The sequence below is a fragment of the Fundulus heteroclitus genome, chromosome 9 (assembly GCF_011125445.2).
Source record: "Fundulus heteroclitus isolate FHET01 chromosome 9, MU-UCD_Fhet_4.1, whole genome shotgun sequence".
NCBI lineage: Eukaryota > Metazoa > Chordata > Actinopteri > Cyprinodontiformes > Fundulidae > Fundulus > Fundulus heteroclitus.
This window is the reverse complement of record NC_046369.1, coordinates 3,956,041-3,983,504: the sequence shown is the minus strand read 5'-3', so window position 1 is coordinate 3,983,504 and position 27,464 is coordinate 3,956,041. Positions and strand designations below refer to the sequence as shown.

The window sequence follows — 27,464 nt, the reverse complement described above, 5'->3', positions numbered from 1 at the left end:
AGATCTAATACAGTTTTGTTTAAGGTAATTAATGAAACTCCAAATTTCAAGCATTTCAAAAAAGTTTAATTTTAGTTAGATGCATAGCAGTAATTATAAAAATGAGCGTCCTATAAAAAATCAATTCTTGGGTATTTAAAATAGACAATTAACAGAAAAGCGGATTTAGTCGGCTGTCCTCTGCGGCTTGCTTGGGCAGCAGAGAAGCAGCATTCCCTTTAAGAGGAAGGGCCCTCCAGCAAAACCAGACCTAGGAATGCGGCCATCTGCCTGGACCAGCTGGGGGGTGACAGGGCAAGAGACAGACACAAACAAGGACAGGAAAAAAAATACTCAATGGGGGATACCTGCTATGCGAAGGATGATAGGAGAACTTAATAGAAGGTATACAATGTCCACGTGCTTTGCTTATTTTTCAACCTTCCTGACTTTTTCTTTATGTCAGCTGTTCCTCTTCGTTTTAGCGTGCAGCAAATCAGCAGAAGTGAAATAAAGAAATCTTTATCATTGCAAATGTACATTGCAACGAAATGTGTCTTCTGCATTTAACCCATCACCCTTAGGGAGCAAGCTGGGGCTAGGTGTGTTGCTCAGGGACCCATAAGGAAATCAACAGGGTTTGAACCGAGTACTTGCAGCCTCCTGAGAACACAAGCACTCTGCTCTAACCACTAGGCCACCACTCCCCCCCAAAAAAACACTTCATAATCATCATGTGTCTTCCACGCTAATCTTCTTGGCATCATATCTAATTTACTATATGTCACTAGCTAACTAACGATGAAGATGTTCATCCAACGTGGGGCTCAGAACCCATAACCCATAAGATTAAGAGTCCGATGCACTACCGACTGAGCTAGCCAGGCTTATGAAGTCATCAATGCTAACCGGGAGTCAAACTAGGGATCTTGGAGTTCAGAGGCAGCAGCTCAACTGGCCGAGGTAAAGAGTGGAACGGCTCGCTGCAGATTTATTGGATCTATAAGCTTTTTTAGGACAGCATGATTGTAATAGAAGATTGAAAGCATTTTCTCTTTCCTTTAATGTAAGGATAATACTAATGTGATGCATAGCTGAGCAATGTGTAGCACAGTTAGGTGAAGTACAGAGCATTGCACAAAAAATTCTTATGTGCCATGTCAAAGGAAGGCAAATTATCAATTCCTTTTTAATAGTTTCTGCAGTTCTATGTAAAGGACAGCTACCCAAACTTTGCTCCCACCGAAGTTAATTATTCACTTGACAGTGAGGCAGCTTCAGCAGTCAATATTGTTGGGGCTGTGAAAGAGAAGGTGATCAGTCAGGGGAGACTAGGTGCTTAATTTAATTTGGAGCTGTGTACTTCGAGGCAGACTTCACAGAAGCTGTAAGGAAAACTGTCTTCCCCTAATCTAAAGGAATGTTTGGCTAATTTAGAAACTTAGAAAGGTGTATGTAATTTAAGTGCCATGTTCTTTCAAGCTTTAACTTGGCATCCAGCTATTGAGCATTAAAAATTGTATTTATATCCCATTTTGCCCTGATACCACCATTAACATCAATGGATTTCATTTGGGATATTATGTGGTAAACCAACACAAAGTGGCACACAACTGTGAATTAGAAGGTAAATAATAAATGGTTTATGAAGAAAAGCTTGCAAAACCATTTATAACCTGCCTTCCATTCTTATATCTGATCTAGTAAGACACATTTTGATGAACAGCCTTATTCTGTTGCAGGAGGATCGACTAACGCTTTGCTGCTTTTCCTCCTGCTTAAAAGTAGAAATAATTTTAGCTCATGTGTTGTATTTCTTTGAGTCTTTCTTTCTTGGTAAAAGGAGATTTTACCAAGAAAATCTTGGTAAACCTTTTATTATTCAAATATTAAAAGGGGACATTTCATGCTAAATCCACCTTTTTAGCCCTTATATGCATTTATTGTGTTCTTAGACTCTCCAGGAATGCAGAAAGTTGAATTTAGTCTCGCCAGGTGCTGTGTAGATATCTTTATACTTTGTTTGGGTCATATTTTTAAGTCTAAGTCTAAACTAAGTTTAGTTTTTTCTATTCCTTATATTTTTTTTTAACAATTACCTCTCAGTATTTACCGCATAACTGCTAAACAAGGTCATGGACGTCCACCTTTCCAATTTTACGAATTAAAGAGACAGCACCAAAATGAGTTGCTTTCAGATGCACCTCAGAACATGGGTAAAATAAAGGCTGCGGAGCAACAATAAAGTGGAATTCAGACCAAAGCCTTGCAGCTCCACTTTATATAGGCCACGACTGAATGGTTTAAATGTATAAAGAAAGCTTGCTATGTCCCCTTTAAAGAGGTAAAGGGTACATAACGAGGCACTCTGTGGTAATAACAAAACAAGGTTCAAAGTTTATTTACTTATTCTGTCTTTTATGTTTACCATGAAATCGGCTCTGATGCTTACAATGTTACCCAGTTTTTTGCACAATGCTTCCCAGCTTTTTTGTGAGCTGTTTTTATAACAGATTGACAAGTGATAGCAGAACAGGACCAGGGTGATGAGAGAAAGAGAGAGAGGCCAGAAAGAGATCAAAGAGAGGGAGATAAAACTCAGGGAGAGACAGATGACCAGGTAGCAGACCTATAAATTATCCATCTAATAATCATTAGTTTTAGTCCACTCTTATCTAATTACTTATGGTTGGATTTGTCATTTTGTGCTGTAATTTTCCCCAGTCAAATCATTGTGCCCCATGTAAATAAACACACATCAAAAATAAAGTAATTTTGGTATGTCATAAAATACAGTCTGTACTGAATTAGAAAAAAAAAAGAATGACAAAAGGAAGCCTTTTATTAATTGTCAAACTGACGTGAAACAGAAAATGTTCAGCATAAATACAAAGTAAACAGAAAACTTAAAACAGCACAATGTAACTTGTAGCCACTGGGGGTGCTAGACCTGTAACTTGCAGATTTAGCACCCATTAGCAACACTGTACTGTTGTTTAGTTAAACAGTCGCCCTCCGTGTTTTGGAATCTGATAGCAGACCGCTTTGGACCAGCGAATTTGAGGAGTCATGGACCTCCTTGTAAAGAAAAGGCTACATTCACCTCTAGATTAAATCCTACACCAGAGAACCAAGCATATGCCTCAATGAATGGAACTGAGACAATCCTGCACTATGGCCGACTAAAATGACCATTTCTCATTGAGTCACTTGTACGTGTAATGATAAGACGGATGCCTTTCTCAGTGAGGGCAAAGGGACTGCCAACAGATGCAGATAGCTGGAATTTCTAAAGTATTTGTTTTATTCTGCCTCCCACAACGGATGGGAAAAAATGATTAAGGACTGGATGATAAACATCAGCTCAAAAAATGTCTTATTTTACCTAACATGCCAGCTTTTCTCGTGCAAAACAGATACTGTTGTCCCAGGCCCTGGCAAAGCTGTCAGCTGGCCTGCATCCATCCATCGTCGTCATTGTTGTACTGTTTTTGTGTCTTCCAGCATACACGGTACAACACAGTCATTAATCACAGACAAAAACACATTATTTTATTATTATCATATTTGGATTAGTGAGTTTGTGTGAAAACTCACACAGGGTTAGACTTTGAGAGTCGAGAAGACGGTCAGCCCTGGGCACACAGTTTGTCTCCGTCCTTTGTTGCCGTACAGCCTGGAAGCAACATTTCCCTCCTGAAGAGAGCCACTCAGCCTCAGAAAACAACGTTGGATGGGGTTCACTAAAATCCTTGGAGTTGAAACTGCAACTGTAAAATGTGATATTAAGGATGAACAATAGCCACCTTAAAATACTTATTTTGAGCCCTTAAAACACAAACCATGCACCATACAGTCAAAAAGATGTCAAAAAATGCATCTAAATGAAAACTAGCACTTTTGTTCATTTGGATATTTAAGAAGGAAAATACCCAGTGAAAGTAACACTCTTTCATTGTCACTTTGTGTCATCACTCCCCATTGAAGTATGAAATATGTTCTGCTGTGATAGCACATTAATCCAGCAAATCTAAGCAATGAAAGGAGCTAAATCGTGAGTTAGCGGTCTCATGGAGTCTAGGTTCATACAAATGTAGTCTCTCACACCTGACTTTGCCTTGTAAAGACAACGTCACCATGGCTGTGGCGCTCCTTTAAAACATTTTCCGCAGCCACTCTGTGTCGTGACTCGTAGGCTTCACACCAGTGTATATACTCTTCTCCTCTTCTTGCCTCTCTCTGTGCAGACAGGGAACCTGTACCTCTCTGCTCTGCAGAACGATTTGTCTGCTCCATGTTACTCCAAACACATTATTAAAGCCACCTGCTTAACAATGTGACGCTTCCATATCCTGCCAAAAAATAACCTTTGCCTGAGCTGGCATGGTCAAAAGAAGGTGTGTGCTGTGAACATGGGCTTTTCAAAGTCAAACAGAATGTAAACTTCACTGTGATGTTATTTGTATTGCCTAGAAAGAGCTGATTTTCAGAAATGATGATGATATTGTTGGATATTGATTATATCTAACCCTTGTTCTCAGTGCATTTTTTTCTTTTCCATCATCAACACTCTCTCTGACCTTTCTGATCTTGTTCAATGTAATCTATGTTAGTTTTGGGCAAAAAGGATAGTAAAAGTCCTTCTAAGTGCCCAAATGTAAATGTTTGGCACTTGGAGCAAATGCAGCATCCTACAAAAAGATTTTTTAAAAAGAAATCAATCATAAATCTGTGTAATATGATTGATTTTGACTTTGTAAAGTGCCTCAAGATGACATGTTTCATGAATTGGCGCTATATGTATAAAATTGAATTGAATAAATGAAAGTGATATTTGTAAATGAACTCCTTTTCTGGTTCTCCTTCTGCTGCCTGGTGTGGCGTGTTATTATGTACTGGATGCTGACTCCTACTGTAGCCAGCAGCACTGCAAAATACACACTGAAGGTTTGTTTGGGCCTCATCAATCCAGCTCAGTTTAATTCCCTGTGATCATGTCGGCAAACTTAATTTCCTATAGAAAAAAAGCAAACTTTATGGTCTGTTTGTTAGATAAAATGGTGACCATTATTGAGGATTAGAAGTGCACTATTATTGTTCACTGTTCTAACCTTTTGCAGTTCAGTGGTATTCTGCTAATATTATTTGGATTCATTTGGTCTTTTTTTATTTCTCACAATAGCCATGTCATTTGGCTGTTTAACTAGGTATGTTAGCAATTTGCTGAAAATAATATCTTCGTACAGATGAGACATTTTTTTGAAAGGTTTAACAGTAATGTGGGTTCGCCTCAGAGTCCGCTGCCTTTTAGCTGTTATGTTAATAACTTTCCTAAAGTTTATTTACCTCATGTTAGTGCCATTGTTAATGCTTCAAAACAACAGAGCGGTGAACAGCAATGGTTAGGATTACTGATTGATTATGTAGCTTATGCCTGTAGATAATGTGTGTCTCCAATTCTCATTATTATTATTATTATTATTATTTTTACCGTTTTGTGTTTCTGCATGCTCCATTTTTCTGCCATTTGCTGCTGGTACACTGTGGGAGAATAAAGGACATTTCTATTTCTGATCGTAGGAAAAGAAAATGCTATTTAAATAAAGTTGATTAAATGAGTGATAGGTTTTAAAGATCAGAGGAGAGAAAAATGACATGAAAACATTTTAGCATGGACATTAACAAGTGTTATTGTGGTTAAGGAACAACTTGTGTTATGGCCATGTCTCATGTGAAAAAACATCAGCTCATTAATTTTCTTATTCACCATTTGATTTAACCAGCTGTTTTATTTATACAAAAATGTGTAGCCATTCCAAGTTCTGCATGTCTTTTTCACCGAACAGAACATGCTGCACCCATTTACAGTGTTGTGGTACACACCTTCACAGCAGCAGAAAAAAAAAAGTAAAAAGAAAAGGTACTTTTTATCAATGTGTCTGGCAAACTAAATGTTGCAAAATCCAAAGGCTGCAGAAACTCTCAGGCTGCTTATTGGTCCTACAATGCGGATCCTTAAGGACATTTTTAACAGTATATATCTGCAACGGATACATCTGCAGACCGGCAGAAATGGGTGTAACCAGAAACTGGAGTATGGCTCAATGTATGTGACGCCAAACCTTTAAAATCAGAGCAGAATTCAAGATATTGCCAGTGAAACTGCACTCATAGGACTTATTAGGATAAACTTTGATTCTATTGTTCTTTTTTTCTGCTTTATTATTTGCCATTATGCATTTCAGTTTGCAGTTTTGGAATTTAGACACTGATTTGTTGACAGGTGGGCTAAAGGTCCATCTTTTGCATATAACTAGTCCCTAACTTTAACATTTTATTAAATTTGGAAACCGTGCGTTGGTATACCAAAGATGTCGCTCTTTTACTCTTTAGAAGCAGTGTTGTGAGTGCAAGTACACAATTAGTCACACATTGGCAGAGAATTGTTTGTTCCAGTACACAGGGTCTGTTGTGCAAACTCATTAGGACTCAACACCTGACTCCCTTTTCCTCACATATTTCACACCTACTTCGAGATACGCTACATCTACATACAATGCATAGCTTTTCAAAACATTAAACATTATGTGTAAGGTTGCCTTCCCCTCCAGGTTCATTCTTCTCACATGTGGGGCTGTTTTAGCACAGTTGCAGCAAGCTTGGCCAAGCTATGCTCAGAGCCAGGGGTTCCTAATTAGGGTTTTATGGTAATTTGGGCCGATTGAATCTCTAGTTACTATGGCAATTGCTCAAAGTGTAAATTTTCATGGATTGTTAAGGAAAGCTTTTGGGATTAAACAAACAAAAGCCTGTTTATGCGAATTAAAGCCGAGTCATGTCAATGCCAATGTCAAATTGAATTATAATGCACATTTAAAAACAATAATTGACCAAAGTTCTTCACAGCAAATGTTGGGTAGAGTTAGTGAGATAGATTTCCTGCTGAGGTCACCTTCAGTGAATCCTGAAGTCTGCATGCTGAAATGATGAACATGCAAGCAGTGGAAGGCAAAGTATGTTATCTGTTTTCATCCAAAGAGAGACAGCAAAACAGGAGGTTAGGGGGGGTGACAGAGGCAGCAGCAGGTGATGGATGGAATGAACGCATGAATAGAGATGCAGACAGTTATGCACGGCTATCAGCTGGCAGCAGGAAAGAGGGATTGACTCCTGGCCAAAACAAGAGAGAGAGAGAGAGAGAGAGAGGGAGAGAGAGGGGAACAGTGGGATGACAGAAAGATGGAGCGGTTGTTCCAGATAGCAGCAGGTCTCACAGTGTGCACTGAGAGAGTATTCCAGGTGAAGGTGAACCATCCTCCTGCAATCAGATCCTCCTGTGATCTGGATTCACCATCATGTAGGAAGGGTAAGATACAAACACCGTCATGAAGATTTCGCAGTTGACTTTGGGATCACTTGAAAAGAAAATTTCACAAAACTCTAACTCCTATAAATAAATGTTTTTATTATCACAATGTATTAAACTCACACAGTAGGTGGCGTACAATGAGGCAAATGCATTTCTTTATACTTAGGTAGGTTTGATCTGACCATTAATAGCTATTAATAACTGCCAAAGGCTACTATTACCAAAGTTAGTCAAAATTGCCAAGTCAGTGCACCACCTGATTAACAGGAAATAATGATCTAGCTTATCAACTAGGCTAGTAGCATTTACCTAGACTACAAGGCAAAAATGAAAATAATAAGGAAAATAAACACACTAGAGGAAAAAAGAGAAAAGAATAAAATTCAAGAAATTATTGATACTTAATAAGTTGGTGTAGCGACATCACATTTCAGTGTGAATATGCATGTTCAAGAGCCATGGTTTGTTTTGAGGAACTAGAAATACTAAAAGACAACAACTGGTATGTGTTCAAACAACCAGTTCACAATGCAAAGCAGAAGTGAAAATAAAGCATTATTTTAATAGATTAAAATGACCTCGTGGGAGATTCTAGCTGTGGGGAACTCCTCCTTCTTAGAAGCTGTCATAGAAATAGGTTAAAGCATTCTGGGATTTAGAGTTTTTACCATTTTCTTTTATTCTCTGTGTGCAGTTCAGACATCATTTCCTCTCATGGCTGGGTTGAACAATTCATAGTAATTATGGTTTTTAGTCTTAAATGTTTTCTTTTACAAAACATACAAAATACAACATACAAAAAATGATTTAGATTGTGAGGATCTGAAATGTTAAATTAACATTTTGGAGATAATTATCTTTGACCTAACTGTATTTTGGTCAGGTTCTGAAAGGTTTTTGATATTGGTGTTGTTGTTATGTTCTTGTTGTCATCAGGAAATTTTGTTTTGCAGTGACCCGAAAAGAGTTCTCTTCTCGCTTAATGACCCTGCATGAATATAGACAATGGATGAATGAATGGATGGACAGGTGCAGATAGGTTCCTGGGTGGCATGATTGTTACATGGTTTTCACTGTTGCCTTGTAACAAGAAGGTCCTGGGTTTGAAACCTGGCCAGAACCTTTCTGATAGGAATTTGCTTGTTCTCTCCATTTATGTGCAGGTACTCTCTGGATATTCTGGCTTCCTCCCACTGTCCTTAAAACATGAAGTTTGGGCTAATTGATAACTCTAAACTAGTTTTGTTGTTGTTGTGTGCTTAGGTGTAAGTGTGTGTACGGTTTGGTGTGTGTCTCTATGTTGCCCTGGGGTAGACTGGGGAGTTGACCCAGGCGTAACCCACCATCTTGCATATCATGTGGGTTTAGAAAATGGAGCGATATGTTTGGAAGGTTTTTCTGAACTGATAGTTGGAACTGTTCTGTATGTATGAAACTGAAATTTCTCTGTCTTTCTGTGTGAAGAATCATTAACATATATACTTTTTTTTTACCCAGTTTGCTTTAAATTAGAGCAAATTACATGTTAGAGACATTAATTTAGGTGCATAATTCGGGGCAATCTCATAACTCCTATCATTTTGTGTTGGATTCAGAAGTATGAAATCTATGAAAGAAGGTGTGGCACTTATGGATTAAGATTTGTTATGTATAATGTTTAATGTTAAAGACATTGGCTGGTCATCAACCATTGTTGTGCCCTGGTGAGGTCTTCACTTGATCCACTGCAGTTTTCCTACCAGCATATATACAGAAGCTATATACACAGTAGACTGTGCGTTAATGTAACGCAGAAGCTTGTAAGTCTTGAACGGGGGACAGATACAGTGTCCAGTGTCGGCTCTTTGCCGTGTTGATAAGGCTGGAAGCGGATGGAAAAAACTGTTCTTGTGGCGTGAGGTTTTTGTCCTGATGGACCGCAGGCTCCTGCCAGAGGGAAGTGTCTGAAATAGTCTGTGACTGGGGTGCGAGGGATCAGCCACAATCTTCCATGCACGCCTCAGAGTCCTGGAGCCGTACAGATCCTGGAGAGATGGGAGATTGCAGCCAATCACCTTCTCTGCAGACCTGATGACACGCTGCAGTCTGCCCTTGTCCTTAGCGGTGGCACCAGCGTACCAGATGGTTATGGAAGATGTGAGGATGGACTCAATGATGGAGGAGTAGAACTGCACCATCATTGTCCCTGGCAGGTTGAATTTCTTCAGCTGCCGCAGGAAGTACATCCTCTGCTGGGCTTTCTTGGTGAGGGAGTTGATGATAGTTCCCAGGAAGCGGAGAGACTCCACAGTGTCGATGGTGGATCACAGAGAGTGATGGGGGTAGCTGGGGCTGAGTTCCTCCTGAAGTCCACAACCATCTCCACTGTTTTTACAGTATTGAGCTCCAGGTGGTTCTTCCTGCACCAGGTCACTAGATGGTCAGCCTCCCACCTGTAGGCGGACTAGTCACCATCAGAGATAAGTCAGATGAGAGTGGTGTCGTCAGCGGACTTCAGGAGCTTGACAGAGTGATGACTGATTCACCACCATCCTTCCATTACTCCTGAAGGACAAGCTGGAGCGGTCAGGACTGGATCACCACCTGCTGCAGTGGATCCTGGATTACCTCACTGGTAGACCGGAGAATGTGAGGACACAGGGCTGTGTCTCTGACATGCTGATCTGCAGCACGGGAGCACCGCAGGGAACTGTGCTGGCATCCTTTCTGTTCACCCTCTATACTGCAGACTCCTCCATCAGCTCACCAGGCTGCCACCTGCAGAGGTTCTCTGATGACTCTGCAATCGTCGATCTCCTCACAGATGAGGGCAAATCAGAGTACAGCCAGTGGATAGAGAGCTTTGTAGACGGTGTGAGCAGAATACTCTTAAAATCAGGTTTATCAGGTTAAATGCAGGGAAAACAAAGGAGCTGGTGGTGGACTTTCGCAGACGCAGACCCACCTCCCTGACTCAGGTGAAAATCCAGGGAACTGATATTCACCTGGGTGTTCACCTGAACAATAAACTGGACTTTACAGGAAGAGGAGGCTGAGGTCTTTGTGAGTGCAGGAGGCGCTCCTGAAGACCTTCTTTGAATCTGTGGTGGCATCAGCCATCTTCTATGGTGTGGTCTGTTAGAGCAGCAACTTATCTGTAGCTGAGACGAAGCGGCTGGATAAGCTCAATAGGTGAGCCAGATCTGTCCTGGGACGCCCTCTGGACCCATGCAGGTGGTGGGAGACTGAAGTAAATCACATCACTGATGGATAATGGATCTCACCCCACGCATGGAGCTGTTGCAGAGCTGGAAATCTCTTTTAGAGACAGACTGCTGCATCCCATATGCTGAAAGGAGCGTTTACGCAGGTCGTTCTTCTAAGCTGTCGTTAGACTTTTTGCTCACAACAGACTCAGTAACTGTTTACAACATGCTAATCGTTGCACGGGTTCTGATCTTATCAGCAGGAGCGTATTAAGACAATGTGGTGCCGCTGGGCACTATACCTCAAAGCCCCCCCCCCCCCCCCCCCATTTTTTTGATTTTTTTTTTTAATCAAAAAAACCTTTTTGTTATTATCATTTAATATTATTGTTACATCAGTGTTCACAAAACGAATAATGCATGGTCTTTCAGCAATTTCAAGTAAATAATATAGCATTTATGAAAAATATATTTTAAAACCATGTGTCATGTTGTGCCTCCCCATGGTTGGTGCCCCTGGGCACTGGCCCACTGGCCCTTATGGATAATTACCTGCGTATGCCATATTGTCAATGATTGTGCAATATTTACTCTGGTATTTATTTTTGGTGTTTCTGATAAAGCTTATTCTGTGTTGCTTTAGAACTGAATTTAAGTTATATTATCTTGTTTTATCACTACTACAAACGTGGGCATCACTGTCTTTAACAAGCTCACACCCGAAGTTCCCCATTGTGGGATAATAGAAGAATGTCTTATCTTAAAAGCATTTGACCTCAAATATACTCAAATAGCAATACTGTATTCCTGTTGAACAATAGCTGCAGTAAACTCACACTTTTTTTGATAAATAGTTTTTTCTATTTCATTTTTGTAGTGATTATACCACTCATCATTTATGATCCAAGCAACAAGAATGGTTGTTTTTAAGACCTAAAATATACCATAATTAGGTGTCGTGTGTTATGTAGGCTATGCCGTTGATGTATCTGAGTCTCCATGGTGAGGTTGTTTCGTCATTACAGATGAGTCATCTTTGTGTAAGCTCTGGGCAGTATTTCTCACACTGAGAACTATTTAACCCCATTATGTGTGAACTGAAGTGGAAGTGCCATGTCAGGTAGGATTCACAGTGTGGATTAGGAGAGCCCCGCTCGAGGCTTGGTTGGGAGGTGTTGGGACAAAACTATGATCCCAAATGTTTTCTTATTCCTCTTGCTAGAATTTATTTTTTTATTCAATATTATTTTAAATGCCGAATTTGGTCATTTTTATAGATGAGAAAGCACTATTGTTTCAGCGTATTTGAGCTTTTTTAGTGTGTGCCTGAAGGATGCTCAGGACACAGTCAAGTCTTTTGTTTTGGTGTTATTTTCTAATCACAAGACGGTCCTGTGAAGAACGGCTGTTCACAAAATCCAGTTCAGCTTCAATCACAAACCTACACCGCTGACACAGGAATGAATCTGTGATCAGCAGGATAAGAGGTATCCGTATTGTGAGCGGTGACAGGCTTGACAAAGTTTATGATATTGTTTTCTTGCTGTATTACTTACTGTCAGAAGGAGAAAAGTAAAGTTGTGCCATGTCAGTTTACAGCATTTTAGAACTAACTTTTGATTTATGTTTTTGTTTGCAATGTTCTGTTCACTATTTAGTAAAACATGGACTGCATGTAAACTCTCGTTTGATATATCCATGAAACATATTTACCTCCTAAACTGATGCATAGGAATAAGAAGAATCATAAAAAATATATTTTAATATAAAGTTTGACCTTTTGTAACTTTAGGTCCTCTGCAGTCAGAATCTTTAATTTACCTCAGTGATTCTAAAAATCCTGAAAAGTGTTGCTTTTAGCGCCATATGGTAGCAATTAGTATGATGTGGTCACTGATAGGTAAGAAAAGATTGTCGTCCTATTTCTTGGTTTAAATGTCTCACGGTAATTAGTCATGGTGTTAAGCATGCTAATGTAAATAAATTAAAAGCACCGTCAGTTGAATTGCTGTAATTTTGCATCCATATCCTCAAATACATTATTATTTACAACTTTCATCATTGACACACTACCGATCAGAATGACTCTTTCTAAAAATGTCTGACAAGCTGATTTATGTAGCAACAGAAATGTATTGGCTATCATGTTAATGATGCTTTCTGTCATGAATGGTCATTATTTATTCATGAGCTGAGGGAACTTACACTATATGAGAGATTGAAAGAAGTTAAACCAAACGACACAACAAAATAAGATTTTACTAATTTAGTGAAATTAAGTCAAAAGCATATATTTCAAGTATATTGACAACTTCCATAGCTGATTAGCAGTTTATTTTCTAAACTGTCTGCAACCCAGTGAACAACATACCTGATTTCAGCATTAAAGCTAAATATAGATTTAGTTTAGATGATTTAATAATACGTTCATTCATAGCTTTGATTTAGACCTGCATATTAGACCAAGCAAAACTGCCGGGTGTAAAAGTGTTGTAAGCTTGGATTTTTTTTTAAAAGTGCAAGAAAACATTAACCAAAACTGAAAAAAATGCTTCATTTGACTTAGTAGTCTAAACTAATTTCACAGATTTTTTTCAGTTCTGACATTGTAGTGATATTAATGTGAGGAAAATACTCTGTATTAATTCATTTGTGGGTGAATAATTTAGAGAATTGCAGTAAGTCTGACAGTATATGTCATAACAGAGAGGAGCAGCACTGGTAGAATGTCACTGAGGCTGATGAGGAATGGGGTATGAGCTGTGTGATAGAAATAATATCATCTCAGCAATAATAAAAAAGAAATAGTATAATAAATGTTGAAAGGGCCTGAACTTTAAATCATTTACATAAATACCACTATTTTGTGCAGCCCTGCAGGGCTACAAACTTGTAATCAAAGGGTAACAAGTTCATGTCTGGCTGTGGTTGCTCCTGTTTTTCCTCTTTCTTTTTTTAGGTGACCTAGTCAGACTAAGAGGCCCAGATTTGGTCTAATAATACACGTCCGAAGGTGGCTTCACAACTTTCATAGTCTTCACATATTTTGAAAAGACTAGGCGATGACACTAAGGTTTTTTTTTGTTTCATGACTGAAACACTGAGGATCACACACTTGGCAACTGGACCTGCTGAGGGATCACAGAGTGTAGGATTTTTCAGACGACCTAAAGCCAGCTCACAAAGGCTTGTGAGGGCAACAGTTTGGAGAAACAAACATACCAGTAGGTAACGGTAATACATGATATGCTAAGAATTCGGATGGACTACATTTCTATGCTACTACCCCAGAGAATTAAAGAGTTGCAATTTAAACTTTACGTGTCCTGTCCAGCAGTGTAGCACTCAGAATTGTTTACATAGTGCCAAAGAGAAGAGCAACAGATTTACTTATATAATTGAGGAATTATGGCTTTCGCTATAACATTCCGCTTGATATATAAATGTATATACAATTATTAGACATTATTTTGGAATTATTTCAATGCAATTTAAACACAGACAAATGAAATGAGGTGAGGCAAAAAGGTTAAAGGGAGAGGACATAATACTAGAGAGACAGAAAGATGTAGCTTCCAAAATGGTTTAATCTGCACTTCATTGAGTGACTGTGCAAACCAATGCAAGAATGGCAGTCTCTGCCACATCAGATGCAGGTACAATGTGTTGGCTGCTGGGGGTGTTGTTGTGGTCCTTGTGCCTGGCTTTCTTCTGGATGGTGTATGTGTTCCATGTGTCTTTTGTGCCATGTCTGACTGCAAGTCGTCATGCCAAGCAGTCCCCAGCTTGGCTCTCCTATGTCTGAATGTCAATGCAACAGTGCATCATGTCCTTCTTACAGACGTTCTTGTAGGGCAGTTGTTGTCCAGGAGCCTTCTGCAGGCTCACCATAGGTCACTGAGGATACAGCGCATCCATTCGTCTGACATGGGTGAGCCACTGGAAGCGCCACTCACAGAAAATGAACACGCTGCTCATGTTGGCATTTTCAGTTACCTCTAACTCTGGTAGACATGCTTCTCGGTCTTCTCAGTGAAACTAGAATTGTTCCAAACTCTCTGATTCAGTTTGGCCATGACTGCTGCCACCTTGGCAATCCTGCTCTTGACCTCTGTGCCTACAGAGAGCGAACTGGAGATATTTAGTGAAGTTTTCAACAACTTCCAGGCTGTATCCGTCAATGACGATGATTGGCGGGAGCTCTGAAGCCATGACGCTTGTCTTCTTCAGAATGATGGGCATACCAAACTGCTTGCGGGTGTGGGACTAACAAGCTGCTGCAGGCTGTCTTCTATGGGTGATACCAAGACTGCATCATCAGCAAAGAGCAACTCACAGATGAGCACCACTGTGACTCTGGCCTTGGCACAAAGATGGGCAATATTGATGAGCTTGCCATCAGACCTGGTGTTAATATAAACTCCCTCCCTACAGGCTTTGAAGGCGTACTGGAAGGAGCATGGAGAAGAAGATACTGAAGTACATTGGTGTAAAGACGCAGCTATGCTTTACTCCACTACTGACTGGGAAGATCCAGATGTTGGAACAGAAGGGGCTGTGCATGTTCTCATTGAATAGGGTGACCACGGCAATCAAGTGTGAAGGGCAGCCGATCTTCCACAACGAAACTAAGAGTCCGTTCTGGCTGACCAGATCAAACGCCTTTGTCAAGTTGATGAAGGTTGACACCGAGAGGCATCTGCTGCTTTTCCTGCAGCTAACGTAGTGAGAAGACCTTGTCCGCTGTTGATCGGCTAGCCCTGAAGCCACATTGAAACTTTGGATAGATGCAGCAGGCGAGGTTCTGCAAGCATGCTAGGATGAAGCGGGTGAACACTTTGTCAACAATGCTTAGTAGGGAGATGCCTCTGTAGTTGTTGCAGTCACTGTGGTCTCCTTTGTTCTCGAACAGAGTGATGGTGTCACCCGTATCCTGAGGGATTCAACCCTGTTCCCATCTTAAATACAGTAGGTGATTCCGTGACTGGAGCAGTCCAGGTTTTCTGCTTTTTAGGACTGTAGGTGGGATACCATTGCTTGCAGGGGTCTTTCAACATGTGTAATAGTTGGCGGGGGTCTAGTTTCTCCATGACCTGCAGGTTCGAGATGGCATTAGGAGTGGTACCCCTGACGGTGTTTTGTACCCTGTATAGCCTGAGGTAGTGCTCAGTTCACTGCTGCATCTGTTTCTCTTGATCTGTGATGACTCCTTTGTCTTGAGTGGGGTGGTCTCTGTAGGGTATGGTCCTTTCCTTGTGCCCTTGTACATCTCTCATTTTGTATGACATAGCAGCTGACTGTATACTACTACAGAGCTTGGGTCAGTAGGTGTTGGTGGGTGGTCTGCTGGGCCTTTTCCTGACAGTCCTGAGGACTTGTAGTATATTGGGACTGGGTTTTGTGAGACAGGAGGGCTTTCCGCTTTGCCCTGGTTACAAGCTCTATTTCCTCCCAGTGATCATCATTCCAGGCAACATTTTTACTCTCCCCCTTAGGAAAATGTTGTACACTTGAAGTTAATTTTATTAAGGATACTTAAGTATGTATGTATGTATGTATGTACTTAGTCTTAGACTTCTATTTATACTTTTCAATCTAAGTCAAGCGTACTTCACTATACTATTGTTCATTACATGCAACATAGTTTATAATGAGTAAACTTTAAGTACACTGCCTCATTTTAAGTGTGAAATAAGTATACTCATAATACACTGGAATAAACAACTTTTTGCTAAGGGCCTTTTCCCCAAAGGTAGTTGTACACACATCTCAGAGACAGAATGATTTAGGCTATGTCCACACTGCAGGGAAATAAAACCCCAGCTATATTTATCCATAAATTCTGATGAATCCAATCAATTACTTTGTCTTGATGACACCAAAACCTTGATGATTTTAAATGTCCTGCTTTTAAATTCTGACTAAACAGAAGTTGTGATTTTTTTGACTGGAGTCCTCAAAAAATAAATTTAATTAATCACTTTATCTGAATGGCATTAAATTGGCTTCTGGTAATAAAATAAAAATAAAAACCTCTGTTATTTTTGACCAAGACATGTCATTTAAAGCCCATGTTAAACAGGTTTTCAGGGTTTCCTTTTTTCACCTCTGGAATATTGCCAAAATAAAAAAATATATATATTGTCCAAGAGTGATGCTGAAAACCTGGTTACTTCAAGGCTGGATTATTGTAATTCTTTACTATCAGGAATCCACAAAAAGGATTTTGAATCCTTCAGCTAATTAAAAATGCTGCAGCAAGAGTTATGATGGAAATCAGTAATAGTGATAATATCTATTCTATTTTAAATTCCCTTTATTGGCTTCCTGTTAAATCCAGAATATAATTTAAAATTCTCCTTCTCACATATAAAGCCCTTAATAATCAAGCTCTAACATATATCAGAGATCTGATTACCCCATATGTTCCGACCAAATCCAGTCCAACAAGTCATTGCATTATTTGTCATTATACAAGGTACATTCAATGAAATTTCGTAGATCAGATGGAGAGTTAGCCTGAGCGCGCCGTCACTAATGGCCGACCTGACCAGCATGTCTTTTGTGGTAGGGGAAACCGGAGCGCCCGGAGTGGAAACCTACGCAGACATGTGGAGAACATTCAAACTCCACACAGAAAGGCCTGCATGCCCTTTGTTTGGCCTTAGCTACTTTACGGTGCTTCTTTCTATACTCCCAGCAACTATCTTTAGTCCTTACTGTGCCCCAGTTCTTCTTAGTTGATCTCTTTCTCTGAACGCACTCCTGTACTCCCACCACCAAGTCTTCTAGTTAACTTTCCTTCCAGAAGACATACCAAGTACTCTCCTACCTGCCTCCCTGAGAGCATTATCTGTAGTTGTCCAGTAATCCGGAAGCATCTCCTGGCCAGTCTCATCTCCTCCCCGACGGTCACGCAATTTTCATCCTTTTTCAGCTTCCACCACTATGTCCTCTACTCTGTCTTTGTCCTCTTCATCTTCCTCACCATCACTCATTCTACACATGACAACCCTGTGCTGTGTGGCAGCACTCTCACCAAATACAACCTTGCAGTCACTGAGTTTCTCCATATTACATCATCTACACACGATGCAAACCAGCTGTGTGGCCCTTACCTCCGCTCGTGTAAGTCACCTTGTATTTTTCTCTTCTGGAGGAACGTATCCCTCCGTGTTTTTCCTGTTTGTGGTATACCGCCATCTGTCATTCTGCATTCCTGTTCTGGTTACAGAACCTGCCCATCTCTTCTTCATCACCCCAGTTCCCAGCTCTAACATTTCCATTGAAATCTGCACCAATCAACACTATCTCATATATGCGGACATTGTGCATCACTTCTTCTAATGTACTCCAGAATTTCTCGCACTCCTCTAACTCACATCTTACCTTTAGGACATAACCATTAACAATAATGAAAATCACATGTTCAGTTTATAGCTTCAGACTCATCATCTTATCTGACACTGTTCCACTCCACTGACCAGCTCCAATGGTAGTTGTTGTTAACCCGGTCCTCGCACGATCCAGTATAGAAATCCTGTTTTTATTTGTGTACTTACAGATAAACTAAATGCCCCAACTTTTCCCTTTCATTGCATGTCAGTTACATGCAGTTGGGTTGATGATCAGTTTACATTACCCGCCTGCATCCAGATCCACCTCAAAACAATCAAAGATGGTTGTTTGACAGGAGCTGAAGGCAGGTCGGTTCCTCTCTCACTTTTGCTGACTCCAGTCTTTATCCCATCTCAGACTTTTCTTCCAACTCGCACTACCAAGTGAACTCATCTACTGCAGTTTGGGAATTGAGGGTGGAATCGGGCAAAGAAGATTATGTAATGGGTCCTCAGCTTTAGATGTAAAAAAAAGAAAAAGAAAGAAAACTTTACTTTTAAACCAAATATCAATCTAATTTAGTTCAGATGACTATGAATCATTTTGATGTTGTTTATACACATTTCCAATCAAAAAGAAACAATAAATAAAAAAAAACAAACACAACATGGAAAAATTGTGACCTCTGCTCCTTATCTAATCCAAGACTGATGGCAGGTTTGTGTGCAAAAGTGATATTGGATTAGCTCAGTCCAAACTGTAGCAGGGGTCTACCGTTCTGTTTAAAACCCATATCTTTACAAATTTAACCTATCATCAACTCATTTTTTTCAGTAATTATGATAAGCAAACAACTGCCCTAAAAAATCTGTCCTGCAACATTTGTTACAAATTTCTGAGCTATACCAAATAATATAAAGTAATATAATTGTAATAATATAAATTATCACAATTTCCTTATTCTCTAAGAACTATCAATGTGTAAAATGTGACTTCCTAGTGTCACCTTCTAAATGGAAGATGATAAATTAGCCTTTCCATCAACTTACCTCAAGGAATTTATACATGGAAGCTTATTTTAAACACACCTGGAGGTGCTAAAAAATAAATAAAGCACTCTTCCTGATTCAATATGGTTTCTCTTTCTTTCTTCTGCTAGGGGGGGTGGTATGGAAGATGAGGTAAAGAAAAAAAGTTAAACACAGACAGACTTAGAAGGAGCTCTGAGATAGCGAGAGAAGCCTGAAAGGGTAATAGAGAAGAAAGAAAGAAAGAAAGAGGAGATGTGCTGGGTGTCTCAGGCAGAAAGAACTGGGCCACTGAGCACAACTCTGGATAAACAGAGAAAAGAAGTGGCCTGGAAATGGGGAGGAGAAAGAGAGAGATGACAGAAGGAGAGGAGGAAGAGGAGATACACAGATGAAGACATCTCCCTGTTAGATTTGCAGTTGTTCAGAAATAGTTGGAAGAGTGAAGCTTAAATGAAAAATTACAAGAAAACCCTGATGCTGGAAATGTTTGGAACTGTCCAGTTAATGTCCTGTTAATTATTTGTTTGAGAATAGGGTGTTTAAAAGCCAGACAGGAAGAGATGTAAAACTATGGTCAAATTTTCATGGAGTTTAACTGCACAAGGAAAGACAAACATGAATGTTTAAATGATTAATACACCTGGAAAACATAATAAAGTGTGCAGCTCAGTGATAAATCTTGTTGGAAATGTTGTCATAATGATGTTCCCATGTGTAATAATCAGAGATAGCATCATAAAATTGTAGATTTGAATAAAAAATATAAAAAAATATCTCTCCCAATGAGAGGTAGTGTAAAAAGCTATTTTGTGTGCTTAAGGTTGTGTGTCTATTGAAGAAAAGGACTTACCCATGCAGGTTTGGGGTTCTCATTTGGATTTTCTTAGACCAAGATGATTAAATGGGATGATATCCTTTTTTGGATGTTTGTGGCTGCCCAGTCATAAAACTGTCTTCTAACCTTAAAGCTGAAGCCCAAACTCACACATTTACTGGCTTGCTTCAAAAAAATTACGAACTGGCATCATATTACAGAAGGATGAATTCATTAAATTGGATTCTTTATAATGAGGTAGGGAATTTATCTATTTGCTCTTTTCTGTATAATTTATAGAAATAGATTTACTGAATGGATGCAAACTGAAACTGCTGGATTCTGTACTTCTGATAATACAGAAAATGATAAATTTTAGATTTTATAAAGTTCCCCAACACCTAATCTTCGTTCAGAAAGCTGTCTGTAGTTATGAAATTGGGTCAAAAGTCCAGATATACTCGACAGCTCACTTTTGGCAGCACATGATCTTCATAGCTTAGACCTCTCCACAGAACCACACTTGAAGGGTTTGAAACTATCCCCTTAAAATTAACTTGCCTACCTGAACTTGGGCTGGACGATAATTCAGTAACAATATACATAGGTCAATAAGCAACAGCATAAAATGGCCAGGGCTGTATTTAAATTATATGTTTTTCGATAACTATTAATATTGATCTATATTACTTCTATTTTATCAATATGTTTTTTTTTATATTGTCCAGCCCTAACCTGCACCTTCACATTCCTAAAAAGAAGAAATAACGATTCATTTAAGTTTTATATGCAGATTTACTTGAAAAAAAATGAATCAAAAGCTTTGTAGAACACTTAATAATCGATGAGTAAATCTATGAACTAACGTATTGAAAAACTCCATGTAAAAAAAATCCCTGCGTTAAACACATTTGTCATATAAAAAAAATAAGCTATGCTAAATCATTTCCAATCCTTTCCCACCTTTAATGTCCCAAATTTTCTGTGTTTAACTTTTAAATTATTGCTTTGTTGAAGCAGCTTTTGACTCCAGTTCCAGAATTCAGTTTTATGAGGTACGCACTTACCATAATTTCAACTGTTCTAGAAGAATCTTTTGGACTGAGGATTAGGGCGGTAAAACAAAAGGTGTTGTCTTCCAATGAGAACATTAAAGCTGGACTTTTTAACCATACTTCAATACCTTGACATAGCTTTATAACAGGTGATTCAGACCTTTGCTAAATTATTTTATCATTTCAACTAATCTAATGCAGAAACACCCAGAACACCTTTTATCACTTTAGAACCCACAGAAAACCCCTTTTCAGATCATCCTGTGGCTGAAATCAGTGACATTTTGACCAACTGGACTGTTTTATATTTTTTGTTCATTCATGCATTTAAGCATAATTGATTACAACATTGTAGGTGCAGGTGAGTTGTCAGCTGTTCGGTTTTGTGCGGCGTTGACTTGTTGTTATTTTTAGAATCAGTACTTTGGGGGTCAATGAGTTTTCCAGACGTGCCACCTGGAGCCTCCCTGCCTGCTGGAATGGACCAGCTGCGAGTGTGACAACACTCAGATCATGATTTAACAAAATTGTGCATTGAATCCATGAGAAAATTGCTTTATCATGAAAAAAAATACATTCTAGCTCAGTTTTATTTTCCTGACATTTCTCATGCTCTTTTATCACCTAAACCTAATCAGACTTTTTCTAAAGAAGTTGTTTTTAATGAAATTGTCATGCTGTTTAATACCGTGCTGACAGACATGCTGCTCTGTCCATGGTGCTGAAGGAGTTGATCGCATAAATTCTTCCATATGAAACAAACCTGCATACATCAGTGGACAGATTTAGATTCAGCTGGTTTAAAAGTTTTAATTAGTGCTCTGACAGTAGATTAAGGGGAGGGGGGGGGGTGTAAGTAGCGACTTTCCTATTTCAATTTGCTAACTCATGAAAATCATTGCACATCTGCCTTAGTTGAATAGCACATTCTATTATATTTCAGTCTGTGCACTTGTATGTGCAAAGTAACTGTTGTCTTCCAGTGAATGGTATGAGACAGAACAAACTGCCTCCTACATACACAGCCTGGCACACCCATACATCTACTGCTCATTGCTGTATGAAATGATGGGATGTGAAATTGGAGTTTCCATTTTTTTCTCGTTGTTACTTTCACAACTAATCATAAAGTAGGTGAGTGTGTGTGCTTTATTGCCTTTGGTTCTGTCACGGAGTCTTTTGCTGTTGTACGACGGTGTGGGATTGTTTAATTGGGAGCGATCGTAGAAGCCCAGGCGAGCTCTGAAGTGCTTATTCAGGTGCTATAAAAATTTCTGATATAGCCGAGTATACGTTAAGCTTCGCCAAATGTGGAGCAATCGCCCACTGAGTGAACGCTCTGTTTTATGACAGAGAGAATGAATAAAAATACACCCGGCTCTTGGGAGACGGTCTCTATGGCAGCAGTTACTGTGGCAACAACAAGGCCACACGTGAAGTGGTGGCTGTCACGGCACTCAGGGGAATTCACCCTCTCAAGTTGCTGGAGGACGCAAAACAGTCACACATATGTTTTTGTTTTTCAATAATCCGGTTTATTTGTTACTTAACATCCATCCATCCATTTTGTAACACACTTATTCCTATTGGGGTCTTGGGGGGTGCTGTTGACTGTTTCCAGCTGTCAATTGGTGAGAGGCGGGGTACACCCTGGACAGGTCTCCAGTCTATCGCAGGGCAACCCAGAGACGGACAGGACAAACAACCATTCACACAGACACTCACACCTGAGGACAATTTAGAGAGACCAATTAACCTAACAGTCATGTTTTTGGACTGTGGGAGGAAGTCGGAGTACCCGTAGAGAACCCACGCATGTACAGGGAGAACATGCAAATTCCATGCAGAAAGACCCAGGGCAAGGGTAGGACTTATACCCAGGAACTTCTTGCTGTATGGCAATAGTGCTACCCACTGCACCACTGTGCAGGCCCCTTGTTACTTAACAGTATCTTATAAAAAAGTAGGCCCCTGCTTTAGATTTTTTCGCTTTTAAAATTTTTACACCTGGAATTTTTCCAGACTTTGTTTTTATTATTTAACACATAATACTGTACAGTGCTATGCAGATTTGTATTTTTCTCCCACTTTTTTCACATTTTGCTATATTACAACCACAAAATATGCATTTTGGGAATTTGTGGGCTAACCAATGCAGACTTGTGCATTATTTATAGGGTATATGAAAATGGTTAATGATTTAAATTTTGTTTTGAAAGCAAGAATCTGAAAAGAATGCATTTGTTTCAGTTTCCTCAGTCAATAGTTGTTGAAGCATTGTTAGCTGCTATTCCAGGTGCAAATCTTTTCATCTGTGTCTCTCATTTTCCACATATCGCCACAGATGTTCCATTGGATTTAGGTATAAACTTTGACTGGACCATTCTAACACATGAACATGCGTTGATCTAATTCATCTGATTGTTACCTCTGACACTAACTGTGTGTTTAGGGTTGCTGCCTAAACAGTTTTATCATTTACCATTCAAAGACAGCCATTTTTGTAGGTTACTTAATGCTGCTGTAGCACATACTGGTTTCACTGCGGGACTTCTACAGAACTGGTAGATTCAGCTGCTGAAATCTTTACCCATTCTTCAAGAGACAAATCTTTTTGCACCATTTTGCTGCGGTACAACTCAGTCACAGCCATCACAGAGTTTTGAAATCCGACTCAGGATAGTACTAGGACTTAGCCAATCTCTAAAATCCTCTGAGATTTTCTTTTGTTTTAGTTTTTTTTTTAACAAGTGACAACTGACTTTCTGCAAAGATCATCTTTTTTTCTGTTTATAGCTGAAAAGAGTCCTGAGTCAAGTGCTCCAGTCGCTGTTATGGTGCATTGCTGCTTCTTCAGGGTTACCTTTAGTCTTTCTGTTCCCTCTCTGAAGATCGCCCTTCTTACTTCTTTTGTGACCTTTTTGTGTTCAGTATTTTCTTTAAAAGGGTTCTCTTTTTATTATAAAAGAAATATTGTTGGGGGGTAAGATTGTAATAGTTTTCCTACAATGCAATAGGTTACTATTAGTTTGAAGGACATGTTATACAAAACAAAAATACATATAATGAATGGTTTCTTTTTCATTTATTTGTTTTTCTGTATAGAAACTAGTTTTCAGTGTCAACACTTCAACATTTATGGACTATGCTTTTCTGCCATGTTTTGTATGTCTTGGTCTTTTGGTTACATTAAAATACTGATTAAAAAAAGCATCATTCTTACACCTGTAACTACTGTTTATGAATTAATGAATACATTTATTTAAGAATATAAGAGTATTAACAATGACTGATTACAACAGTCATTTTTACAAATCTTCAAAAACAGCACATAAAAACAAATCATAATACCATAAAACTAGAGTTAATGAGAAGACGTGTGGTAATGTTTTATGACTACATACATGGTCATTTTTAAGAAACTGCGTTATTTAAGTTGTTATAGAGGTCAATCAGAGTTAAGTTTTAGTTCTGACAGATAGAAGTTTGTCTTAGTGTCATGATCCACAGCTCTTTGTGTTTTTGTTCCTATTTATGAATTTTTACATCCTTTTTCCCCTGTTTTTCATCCGGTTTTGTTGTAGTTGATCACGGTCCCACATTTAAGATCATGCATTTTGTTTCTCTCTTTTAGCTACTGTGTGTTGCTCATGTTCCCTAACTTTTAGTGCTGCATTAAAACTGTTCTTCGTCATGCATCACCCCCACTCCTATTGCAATTAGGGTCAACAACAAAGTCAGTTTATGACACCGGGAGAAGATTTAGTCAAAGCATCCTTAAAATTTCCACTGGGTGCTCCGTGAGTTACTGAACCGACTAGCTATAAGAGGAAACAATGGCACCTGAAGAGCTTTACCCAGACTGAAGATGAAACGTATTTATCAATATATTTGGCAGCCACAGACCTATGAGATCATTAATCTGCTTTATGTAAATTTTGTTTTTGCAAAAATAAAACTCTCAGCTTTTCTGGAGATCCCTCCCCTTTCACCCTGAGGTTTTGGACCTAATATGTCAAAATTATCAAGCATTTCATGTCAACAGAACAAATAAGTAGCTTCAAGTTTGGGGCGTAGTTTTATTTTAATTGTTTTATTTGAGATTACTTAATGCCATCTGTAGTTTGATGATTTTAACCATTTTTTCACCTGTAAATATAATTTTAACATAAAATTGAGCATCTGAATTTGTGTAGATCATCAGTTGAACTGGTCATGGACAGATAGCAACCTAACCACAAGCCTATTTGACATGTTTACTTTAGTTCAGTCCATTACTTGCTCATCTCTTATTCTGTGTGTATATATGTGCATCACGCTGTTCATGTGTTCGGAAGAAAATGTGGGCATTGAGGCCTAATGGTTAGAGCTGGATGCCTGCATCCCGAGAAAGCTGCAGGTTCCCTGGTTCAAATACTGCAAAACTATCACTCTTGCTCCTTGAGCAAGACCCTCTGCCCCAGAATCCTCCACAATCCTTAACAGTTATTATATAAAGTTGCCCTTTTTAATTAATGTGTTATTTGTGTAGTGGTATGAAATACATGCTGCATGGTTAAGATGCCATTTGGTTGGCAAGGAGGTCAAAGCATTTGCTAATTTATCCACCTGTTAACAATCTCCCCTGTATGTGTTTTTCCACCTTTGTCTCTGTCCCTGATCTTGAAGGACTTGCTTGATGCTTGTGCACAACACGCTCTGCTCTCTTTTTCCCCAGCACTCTCCTCTCAAAACCATTGTTATTTTTAGTCTACTCTGTCATTGCATATTTTGCTGTTACTTTAGTAGACTGTGAGGGCGCAATCAAGCAGCTGCATTGTAAGTAGCTAATAAGAACAGATTATTTAACAGGCTGCACACTGATATTTAGCAATCTACATTGCTGAGTCATTTAACACAAGAGGTCCTTTTTGTTGTAGATGTTAGGTCAAAGAGAGCTCTTGAATACAGCAATTCTGATTTACTTTTCTAGAAATCAGTGGTCATGACTGGGCCCCTTTCAAAAACATTAATATTAGTTTCAGTCACACACACAAAAAAAAACACATGCTAGTAAAATAAAACATTACTTCAGACTTAAATCTGCCACAGGCAAGAATCATTTTGGGTTTAACGTTTCAAAAATACAGTTCCTTTCTAGAATATTCTGTTGTCTTAAGAAATATGGTAAATTTGCATTATGTACTGTTATAGATTATGTTCACCAACATCTGAAGAACACTGTGTTTCTTTGAATATGTTACGTACTGTAGTTGTCAACTGTTGGTAAAAAATATAATATTAATACTTTTATATAAAGGTGCCTTTCAGGACACTTCATATAAAAGGTCACACAAAATCAGAGGTAGAGTAGCCAAAAATTGTGCTCAAGTAAGAGTAGCACTACTTGAATATATTCTTACTCAAGTAAAAGTAAAAAGTAGTCAGCCAGAAAAATTTACTCAAGTAAGAGTAAAAAAATATTCAGTAAGAAGGTTACTCAAGTACTGAATAACTAATCATAACAGGCAAAAAATATAAGGTTATGTGAAAATTCTGGTATTTTAGACTATAAGACTAAAGATTCTAAAGACAAAAGAAACACTTTATCAATCTTTATTTTTCAACATTAAACTTAAAAGCAACACTTACAGCAGTTAATGTATATACAACATGTTAGAAAGTACTTCCAATGACAATATGTACGTTCATTTGACCTCCAGGTGACTCAATGAGCTCAACAGATATAAAATAATATTAAGATAACAAAACTTGTGTACAAATAAGAAGTCTCACTTTAACATAAACTCTGTGTTTCTGTCTCCCTGGTGCATATTTTGGTTAAAAGGAGTATGTGCTTTATTTGTGAAATTACTCTTAGCAGGTAGAGTAGCCAAAAATTTTACTCAAGTAAGCGTAGCAATACTTGAGTCACAAAATTACTCAAGTAAAAGTAAAACTACTCCTAAAAGTACATTTTGCTCAAAAGGTTACTCAAGTAAATGTAACTGAGTGAATGTAACTAGTTACTACCCACCTCTGCAGAAAATCAGAAACATAAATCATAAGTCAAAAAGGAAAGTGCTGTATATAAAAAAATGAGACTTCAGAGAAATAAAGACTACGAAGAAAGGTAAAATAGTGGCAAAACATTAGTCACAAAGAGAAGGGTAGTTTAAAAAGATGGATATTGAGGCGGAATGTAACCAAACTCAGGAGGGGGAGAGCTTAAGAGTCGGGGGGCTGAAGGCTCTGTAGCCCAGAGTAGACATGTGAACTGGAAGTATGGCTTTATGGATGATAAGGAGATTCCGGCTAGGTCTATGATCTATGTAAGATGTGAGTGAGCGTGCTGTTGGGTAGCTTTGAACGTAAAGAGTAATATTTCGAAGTCAATGCGATATTTGAATGAGAGGCGGTGGAGCTGCTGAAGAACAGGAGCGATGTGATGGGGAAACTGTGTTCTCAGGATGATCCGTGCTGCAACATTTTGAACCAGTTGGAGCATATGGGTAGATTTGAGGGGAAAACCAGACAGATTTGAAGTGACCAGAGAATGAACCAGGATGGCAGTGCAGTCAGGAGTGAGGGAGGGATGAGTCGGTTTATGTTGCAGGGATTGAAGCAGCCAGGCTTAGCGACGGTCGCCTTTTTGTTCCAGTTAAAATGCCATCACAAGGAGAACAAATGTCAAACGTTAGTCAGATCAAATGC

The 27,464-nt window shown here is 38.9% G+C and overlaps 1 protein-coding gene across 13 annotated transcripts in view; it reads left to right on the top strand.

Annotated features, from left to right (window-relative positions):
* lrrc7 (leucine rich repeat containing 7) overlaps positions 1-27,464 on the top strand; it is a 130,376-nt gene that overhangs the window by 38,564 nt on the left and 64,348 nt on the right. Inside the window, exon 1 of one of the 13 annotated variants that reach the window (XM_036140868.1) lies at positions 17,607-17,661. The exons of the other annotated variants lie outside the window; for them this stretch is intronic. The gene's annotated coding sequence lies outside the window, so the exon portion shown is untranslated. Of the gene's footprint in view, positions 1-17,606; positions 17,662-27,464 lie in introns of those variants that run through there. 13 annotated transcript variants of the gene reach the window in all.